Source organism: Cervus elaphus, chromosome 18, assembly GCF_910594005.1.
Source record: "Cervus elaphus chromosome 18, mCerEla1.1, whole genome shotgun sequence".
Classification (NCBI taxonomy): Eukaryota; Metazoa; Chordata; class Mammalia; order Artiodactyla; family Cervidae; genus Cervus; species Cervus elaphus.
This window is the reverse complement of record NC_057832.1, coordinates 31,182,169-31,191,716: the sequence shown is the minus strand read 5'-3', so window position 1 is coordinate 31,191,716 and position 9,548 is coordinate 31,182,169. Positions and strand designations below refer to the sequence as shown.

The 9,548-nt window shown below is 33.9% G+C and overlaps 1 non-coding gene across 1 annotated transcript; it reads right to left on the bottom strand.

Annotated features, from left to right (window-relative positions):
- Positions 1-318: 318 nt before the first annotated feature.
- Positions 319-391, bottom strand: TRNAC-ACA. Its single transcript has one exon. It is a non-coding gene; the product is annotated as a tRNA-Cys (tRNA).
- Between the last annotated feature and the right edge of the window lie 9,157 nt (positions 392-9,548).

Here is a 9,548-nt window from a genome sequence, read left to right as displayed (position 1 = left end):
CCTGTTTTATAGCACTCTTCTTTAATTTCAATATTTTATATTTTTATCCATATGAGCTTACATATAATTTATTTTTCATATATATTTGTAAATTATTTCAAACGTGATCTTTCTTAAATGCAATTTTCTGTTCCTTGTAAGTAGAAATGCCATTGACCTTTCTATTGCTGAACTTCCAACCAACAAGTAAGGTAAGTAAGTGAAGTCGATCAGTCGTGTGGGACTCTTTGCGACCCCATGGACTACCAGTCTTCTCCGTCCACAGGATTTTCCAGGCAAGAGTACTGGAGTGGGTTGCCATTTCCCTCTCCAGGAGATCTTCCCGACCCAGGGATTGAACCTGGGTCTTCCGCATTGTAGGCAGACGCTTTACCATCTGAGCCACCAGGAAAGAAAACACACTCACCTACTTCACCTGTTGGTATTCTCTGGATTTCATATGAGCATAATAATATCATATCAAATGAAGAAAGCCTCATTTATTCATTTTCAATTATTTTACCATTAGTCTCTTTTCTGGAGAAGGCAATGGCACCCCACTCCAGTACTTTTGCCTGGAAAATCCCATGGACAGAGGAGCCTGGTAGGCTGTAGTCCATGGGGTCGCAAAGAATCGGACACGACTGAGCGACTTCACTTTCACTTTTCACTTCCATGCATTGGAGAAGGCAATGGCAACCCACTCCAGTGTTCTTGCCTGGAGAATCCCAGGGACAGGGGAGCCTGGTGGGCTGCCATCTGTGGGGCCGCACAGAGTTGGACACAACTGAAGCAACTTAGAAGCAGCAGCGGTCTCTTTCCGCTTGCCTTATTGCACTGGATAGATTTTACACGTAAGTAACAAGAGTAGATGTTGTTGTCTGTTGCTTAATCTCAAATATTTTAATTATTCTCTATTAATTACGTTAATGATATAGTTTTAAAAAATCATTTCTTAGATCAAAGTTCTCACTATTTCTAATTTAATATGAGGCTTTGCATAAAGGATACTGGCTTTAATAAAATGCTTTTATTCTGTACCTACTAAGATGTTATGGAATACTTTCTCCTTTATTTAGTTAATGTGGATAATTACATTTATTAATTTTGAATGTTAAGTCAATCCTACATTTCTACAGCATATATAATTAGGCTGTGAAATATTACTAGTCTCATTTCACATGTATAATAACTTAAAATTAAAGATACAAAATGATTTGCTGAGGGACGGAACAAAAGCATAAATTTGTTTCTTAATCCTTGTTCACTTTACTATTAATTTGCACAATGAAATGAGCAGAATCTTTATAATTGCATTCAAATATCATATTTGTATATTATAATTTCATAATTTGGGTACATTTCATCACTCACAGCCTAATTTTTTTTTTTTAAATGAGGTTTGTGTTTGGTACATAAGAATGGTAGATATTTTAAAATATATTTATTATAAGTTATGGTTTTAACTTTAAATGTAAATATTTTATTTTTAATAACCTAGAAATTATAGAAAACAAGGTATATTTCTCACAAGTGTAAATGTTCCTCCTGTGAATTTAAAATTATATCATCCTTTTATTTCTCCTGTTTTATGCACAGAATTTTTTTCTGTGTTGTGTTTTTGCTATACCGTATATAGACACTATTGTTGTACTATAAGGGCACTTTGTCAAAAAGTGTTTTACACCTTTTGCAAAGACCCTGTAATACATTATGAATTGTATATCATACAATTTAAAACCAAATATCCTTGGGTGAAACAAAAGATAGAAACACTGTGTCAAAGTCAAGAGAGGAAAAACAAAATGAAGTGGGTGGTGTGCAACAAGTCAACTGATTGAATGACTGAATATTGCTGCATAGGCAATACTACCCAAATTAATCTATAGATTCAACACAATCTCCATTAAGAGTCTATGTACTTATTTTGTAGAGATTAACAAGATGATTATAGATTTATACAGAAGTGCAAGGCAGCTGAGATAGCCAAATGGTACTGAACCAGAAGAACCAAGTTAGAAAATTCATAATTCCCATTTTTAAAACTAACTACAAAGCTACAGTAACCAGGACAGAATGGTACCACCACAAAATATACATATAAATCAACGGAATAGAGTTGAAAGTTCAAAACTAAACTTACATTTATGGTCACACATGATTTTTGGCAAAGATGTCCAAGTAATTTAATGGGGAAAGTTACAGTCTTTTGAATAAACAGTTCTAGAACAACTGGACATTCACAGACACGTGAATGAAGTTGGACTCTGCCTCACACCATGAAGAGAAATTAACTCAAAATTGATGGTTTAACATGATTTAACATGAGTTAAAGCTACAAAACTCTTAGAAGAAAATATTGAAGTAAATCATTATGAATGACCTGAACTTAGGCAATGGTTCTTAGAAAGGAAAACAAAAGCTTACGATTAAAAAAAAAGAGAGCTGATCTTTATAAAAAAAAAAAGAGAGAGAGAGAGAGAACAACTTGTGCTCTGAAGGATATTATCAATAAAATTAAAAGACTATAGAGTGGGAGAAAATATTATTTGCAATTCATACATCTGGTATGGGACTTGAAAAGAATATATAAAGAATACTTAAAACAATAATAGCATATAAATAACCAAATTTTAAAATGGGCAAAGAATTTAAATAGATATTTCTCCAAAGCAGATATACGAATAGGCAATACACATAAGAAACAATGCTGGTATCACTATTCACTAACAAATCTCAAATCTAAAAAATTTGCTATGAAGTTAAGTCTCGTGTAAAGCATTCTTACCACACACACACACACACACACTCACACACACACACTGACACACAAAAGCACACATGGAAACTTTTGGTAGTGATCAATATGTTTGTTTCCTTGGTTATGGTTGATAATATCACAGGTATATACATATGTCTAAACTCATCAAACTGCATTAAACATGTGTATAGTTTTTTATTCTGCATCTCAAGTATGCCTCAGTAAAACTATTTAACAAGTTGCAAATCAAAACCACAATAGAATACCATTGGCACCAATGAACAGAGAAAAAGAAACACTGTCAAGAGTTGACAGATATGAGAAGAAGTTAGAACCCTCATTTATTGCTGGTGGGATTGTAAAATGATGCAGACACTTTAGAAAATTTTGGGGACTTCTTCATATATACAGCTATATTATCCCACATTTCTAGCCCTACAGAATTGAAGAGAATTGAAAATATATCCCTCCACATAAACTTCTACACAAATATTCATGGTAATATTATTCATGATAGCCAAAAGTGGAAATAACCCGAAATCTCATCAACTGAGTAATGATTCAGCAGAATGTGAAATATCTATAAAATGGAAAATTATTTCATCATAACTATGCTCCAATGTAAAATAATTTTTTTAAAAAAAAAAGCAATGAAATACTGACATGTGCTACAGCTTTGAAAACATTATGATAATTATAAGGAGCCAAAAACGAAAGGCCACATTGTGTGATTTCATTTATGTAAAATATTTATAATAGGCAAATCTATAAGGCAGAATAGTAATTGCCGAAGCTAAGGAGGAGGAGGAAATGGGGAATAATTGTTCAAGGGCAGAGGTTTCTTTTCAGAGTGATGAAAAAGATCCAAAATGTGATGATGATGGTTGCACAATTCTGTGAATATAATAAAACCATTTCAAAGTATAAATTTTATTGTATGTAAAGTATACATTAATAGAGATGGGATTTTCAGGGAAAAGGGTGGATTTTCTTTTTCAAGTGCAGTAAGAGTAGGAAATGTGGGCTTTTGAATTACACAGTTTTATTTCATATCCTAGATCTCACCTTATCAATTAGTATTAGCCAAGTTTACTGGTATACTTGAGTTTTACTTTATAAAGTGATACCATATCTATATGAAAAATAGAAATTTAAACAAAATCTTTTCAATTTTTCCTCCAACTTCCTGATTCAAAATTCACTGCCATAAATGGATAAATTACATATTTCTAGGTTCCCACTCCTAGAGTCTATTCAGTAAGTCTGAGGTAAGGATTACACTTTTGTATTTAAACATATGCCTTTTTTAAAGATAGCTTTATCTGATTTAGCTTATGATCAGACAAAGCTTAGGTAAATAATGATAGCCTTGAGCCTTGCTAAATGCGTGCTCCATAAACACTAGTTTTTCTCTATCTTCTCCTAAGCCAGTACCCTTTTAAGAAAATACATGTGACTGATATTATTTGGCTTCTCGGTGGCTCATTGTTAAAGACTTGCCTGTTAAGCAGGAGACCAGGATTCGATGCCTGAGTCAGGAAGATACCGTGAAGAATGAAATGGTAACCCACTCCAGTATTCTCCAGGATTTCCTGGAAAAGGAAATGGCAACCCACTGCAGTATTCTTAACTGGGAAATCCCGTGAATAGAGGAGTCCGGTGAGCTACAGTCACCAGACTGTACAGCTACGGGTCACAAAGACACAACTTAGCAACAGACTTTCACTTTTCACTTTCAACATAATATTGCATGTCAACTATATTAAAAAAAATGGGTTTGATGTGTATGTGTTTATTACATATATTACATATGTGATTATACACACATTCATATACATCAGTGTTTTGATTTCAAAATTTCTGTAAAACTATGTGTTAGCTGCTTAAGAAATTCCAAGGTTGAAAATGGACATATACAACTTTAGCTAATATTTTTTAGAGCCTAGAATATGCAGATGTGATATAGATCAACCTTAGAATGTAACCATGCCATGCCAATGGCACATTTTTTTCTCTTTAAAAAAGGCAAACAACTTTGTAATAGGTTTTAAGCACTGCAATCTCAATCACTCCTTGATTAGATACTTGCTTTCTAAATATACTAAATAATTTAGTAACATTAGCAGTCTTTGCACCCAGATGTCAAGTAATTGAATAGCAGGGGTGTTATAGATTTGCTACAAAGGTCTATGTAAGTAGAGATTTGGGAACAAACCTGGAGCAGAGCCATACGCAGTTTCCCAAACTGTACTTAAGATTATCAGCATCACACACTCTCATGAGCACCAAATTTTATGAAATTTATTTGTACATTATAAAAAATGTAGAGTCTTATATAAATAGACTAGAATAAACATCTGTGATTACTGAAATCAACACATTTCCTCTATAAAATAGGTGTTCCCTAAGGAATATCTTCCTAAAGAGCAAGAAAGTTATTCCAAATTCCCTTTAGTTTTGCATACAAAGAAATAACCTCTGTCTTTTCTCAAAGATGCTTGAATGTCTATCAGAAACAATATTCATTTTTAAAAATACAAATAAAAAATAATGTTTCCAAGTTAGTAGTTTCTGGGCAATGTTACAAAGAGAAATATACACAGTGTTCTTTTTTGAAATTCATTATCATATTATATCTGCTTTTAATTAGCTTTATCAATTAATATAAAAAGAAGTGTCTGGATGCATATATCAGGCCTTCATTAACATTAAGCATTCATCTGCTCTGTGGCTTGCTTAGTTTCTGCCTTTTGGTTAAGAACCATACTTTTCTTTGCCTTCACCACACCTTCCAAAAAATGTGCTGGATTTTGTGATGCTTGCTTAAAAATATTGGACACGGAACATCAAGGAAACCTGTGCTTTAGAAACAGTGTAGAGTGAAGACAAGTGAATCACATGGAAAATTGTATAACTTTATTTTTTCAACTGAAAGTCTTCTAATAATCCCAGTATGCTTTTTTTTTTTTACCAGATTTCAATTATTCTCAACACCATTTTTCTCCCTGAACTCAGAAAATTTCTCAGTCTTCATAATATGGAAAATCAGAATATAGGAGGTCTCCTACAATATGACTAAAAATATTAAATCAAATTTCATATCATTTGTGCTTTTCTATGTAGATAGAGCCAGAAGAAGCCACACGAGTGTGTAACCACACTTAAAAAAATTATTTTGACAAGATACTGCTTTAAAGCTAATCAGACTTATTTTAACCAGAAATTTGCCTACTCTTTTTAAAACAGGCATCATATTTAGGAAGGAAGAATATGAGATTATTCAGGGTGGAAAGGAAATTTTAGGTCAAATTATAGAAAATTCACAGTTTCATTAATATTGAGCTTTCCAATATATACTATTGCTCATTATTAGAAACTCTTCATGTCCTTTAAAAGGGTTTTATCATTAATTATGACCCCTGGGTTGGGAAAATCCCCTGGAGAAGGAAATGGCAACCCACTTCAGTATTCTTGCCTGGAAAATCCCATGGACAGAGGAGCCTGGTGGGTTACAGTCCATGGGGTCACAAAGAGTTGGACATGACTGAGTGACTTCACAGACACATCAATTATATACAGTTTTAATCTATCATTAGAACATGTAGTGGGAACAAAGATATAGATCTCTCTCTAGATATGTATTGTGTGTGTCTTCATGCTAAGCTGCTTCAGTTGTGTCGGACTCTGTATGACCCTAGGGACTATATAGCCCACCAGGCTCCTCTGTCCATGGGATTCTCCAGGCAAGAATACTGGAATGGGTTATCATGCCATCCTCCAGGGGATCTTCCCAACCCAGGGATTGAACCCGTGTCTCTTATGTCTCCTGCATTTTCAGACAGGTTCTTTACCACTAGTGCCACCTGGGAAGCCCCATATATATGCATTACTGCTACATATTACATACAATTAGATACATTATATTTAATATGTTATTACCATTATGTATCATATTATTTTATATATCATATATATATATATTACTGTTATGATTAGGCTTCTAGTCATTTGTTAAATAATCTGAATGTCCCATCTCTTAGATATCCTAGTTGGGCATTACCTATCGTGGAATGCTATTCATGTCTGTGCACTGTGCTTACGCCATTGTAATTACCTTAGTTGAAAAAAATCTTTTTGTTACTACTTTTTGACTTTGTATGTAGAAGGCAAATAATCAAGTTATTAGAGTATTGTATGCCAGCTTTCAATCCACCCACTATATATTCTGTGTGATAATATGCGTGGAACTCTGGAAACAGTGTTTCTGCTTTGGCATCTGACTTCCAATTTGGCTCTGTCAATAGACAGTGCTAGATAGAGCCTGGGTAACTGGTGTAGGAAAAAGGGATATACTCTTTTGTGTCTCTTCACTATTCTTATTTTATTTTTACTTTTATTTCTCTATTAATATTTCATTACTACAGTAGCAGTTACCCTTATCGGAGAAGGCAATGGCACCCCACTTCAGTACTCTCGCCTGGAAAATCCCATGGACGGAGGAGCCTGGTAGGCTGCAGTCCATGGGGTCGCTAGGAGTCGGACAGGACTGAGCTGCTTCACTTTCACTTTTCACTTTCATGCATTGGAGAAGGAAATGGCAACCCACTCCAGTGATCTTGCCTGGAGAATCCCGGGGATGGGGGAGCCTGGTGGGCTGCCATCTATAGGGTCACACAGAGCCGGACACAAGTCAGACATGACTGAAGCGACTTAGCAGCAGCAGCAACAGTTACCCTTATCTTTGGAAGCAGCTTATTTTAGTTTGCAATTTTCTACTTTTCAGATGCATTTTCAGAGCTCTTGGTCCACCTATAGGATCTCTCCTTTAAGTTTAGAAAAAAGTAGTAGCAGCCAAATTGTACCATTTCACAGAAGTTTAAAGCCCATTTAAAATTAAAACAAAACAAAACAACTTCATTTCTTCATTCTTCAATCCTAATTGTGGTAATTAGGATTTCTGCTCTAATTACTGAACATAGTAGCTCCTTGCATTCCACATGGGACTTTTATCTCCTAACTAAATCCAAGCCTACATAGTATGGATACCTAAAGACCATCTGTAAGCTACTTTTCAATTCTTCCAAGTCTTGGCTCTAAATGGTGAAAAATCATGATAATCTTAATGTAGACACTGGAGCTAAAGTATAAAAATTTTTACCAGTGTTTTGTTCATTATTATTTTGATTATTTGATGAAAATAATTCCTTTTATTTCCAGCTTTCATAGTTTTTATTCTTTCCCTTTCTTCTTTTTCTTTCTTACTTTTTTAGTTTAATAAATAACTACTGACTTACATTGAATGGATGATTAATTTTTGGCATTTATTTGAATGATTTTTATCTCATTTATCCTCTAAGTTGAATAAAAACTCTAATTCTCACTTGTCTACCCCTATGTCAATATCACAATGTCTTAATCACTCTCCCTTAAAATATATCTTCATATTTGGTTAAATAAGATTCTCCATCTTATTTTTCTTCTTTACAATTGTCAAAGTTATTTTTTATCTTGTGTTTCTTTCAATTCCCTTAATCTTAAACATGAGTCAAAAATATCTGATTTTGTCTGCTTCTGTGCATCTAATGTTATTCTTTTAACTCTTATTTTTTATAAGACTTGATATGTGACATTTGTATTTTACTTCAAATATCTGTAATGCTCTTTGTGGCTAACTTGTTCAAAATGAATAACAAGACTTCATTTTTATAAATTTTGAGAAATTTTATCTTTGTTTTACTGTATTTTACTTGTATTTATTTGTTTTATTTCTATTTTACTAGCTTTTATATATTGATTTTAAATGTGTTGACTGAATTTGTTCTTGTTGCTCAGTAATTATTTTCTACAGATGTATCTTTCAGATCACTAACTCTCTTTTGTGATTGTCTATTTTTTTACTTATGTTTTTTAAAAAGTTCTATTTGAACTTCTTTTCACATATTCCAATTCTTTGGTGAAACTTTAATAAAGTTAACTATATTGTAAAATATCTTGTCATAGTTTCACCTATTTTTGAACATTGTAATTATATTTCGTTTGAAGTCAGTGACTGATACCTCCAACATATAAAATATATGAGGATCAATTTCAATTGACTTTCTCCTCTTAATTTCCTGATATTTTGGCCTAGCCCCTGGCATGCCTAATAATTTCATATTTACTGCTAGCCATTGCCTATAAAAATAAATGTAGAGTCACTGGAACCATTATATTGCATACTGGATTTAATTTTCTTTTGTCAGGAAGATAATAGCAGGTAAGTCTTCTGAAGGAGACGACAGAGGATGAGATGGTTGGATGGCATCACCAACTCAACGGACATGAGTCTGAGCAAACTCAGGGAGATGGTGAAAATAGGGAAGCCTGGAGTGCTGCAGTCCATGGGGTCACAAAGAGTCGGACATGACTGAACAACTGAACAACAAGTCTCCTGATACAGACAAAACTGGTCTATTTTAATATTTTTCTTACTTCTAGGAATACAACCTCCTGGTTGCAAAGGTCAGAGCATGTTTTCTTATTTTCCGGACCATAGCTGTAAGTGACCATTAGTCTTTTCTTCTTTGACCTTATCTTCAAAATAAGTCACCAACCCCTCCTCCTGCTCTGGCTCAGAGAGTGAGGTTGGTTCTGACTCCTCTTCTCCAGGGTAGTCCTTCAAGTCACCTTTTCCATATATGGAAAGTAATATCTGTTCACAAACCCAAAACCCTGCTGTTCAATGACCTTGTATCACCATGTTTGTTCTGGTTCTGAGACATGAGTGAAATTATCTTCTTTTCCCAGAAATATTTTCCTAATTTTTCTC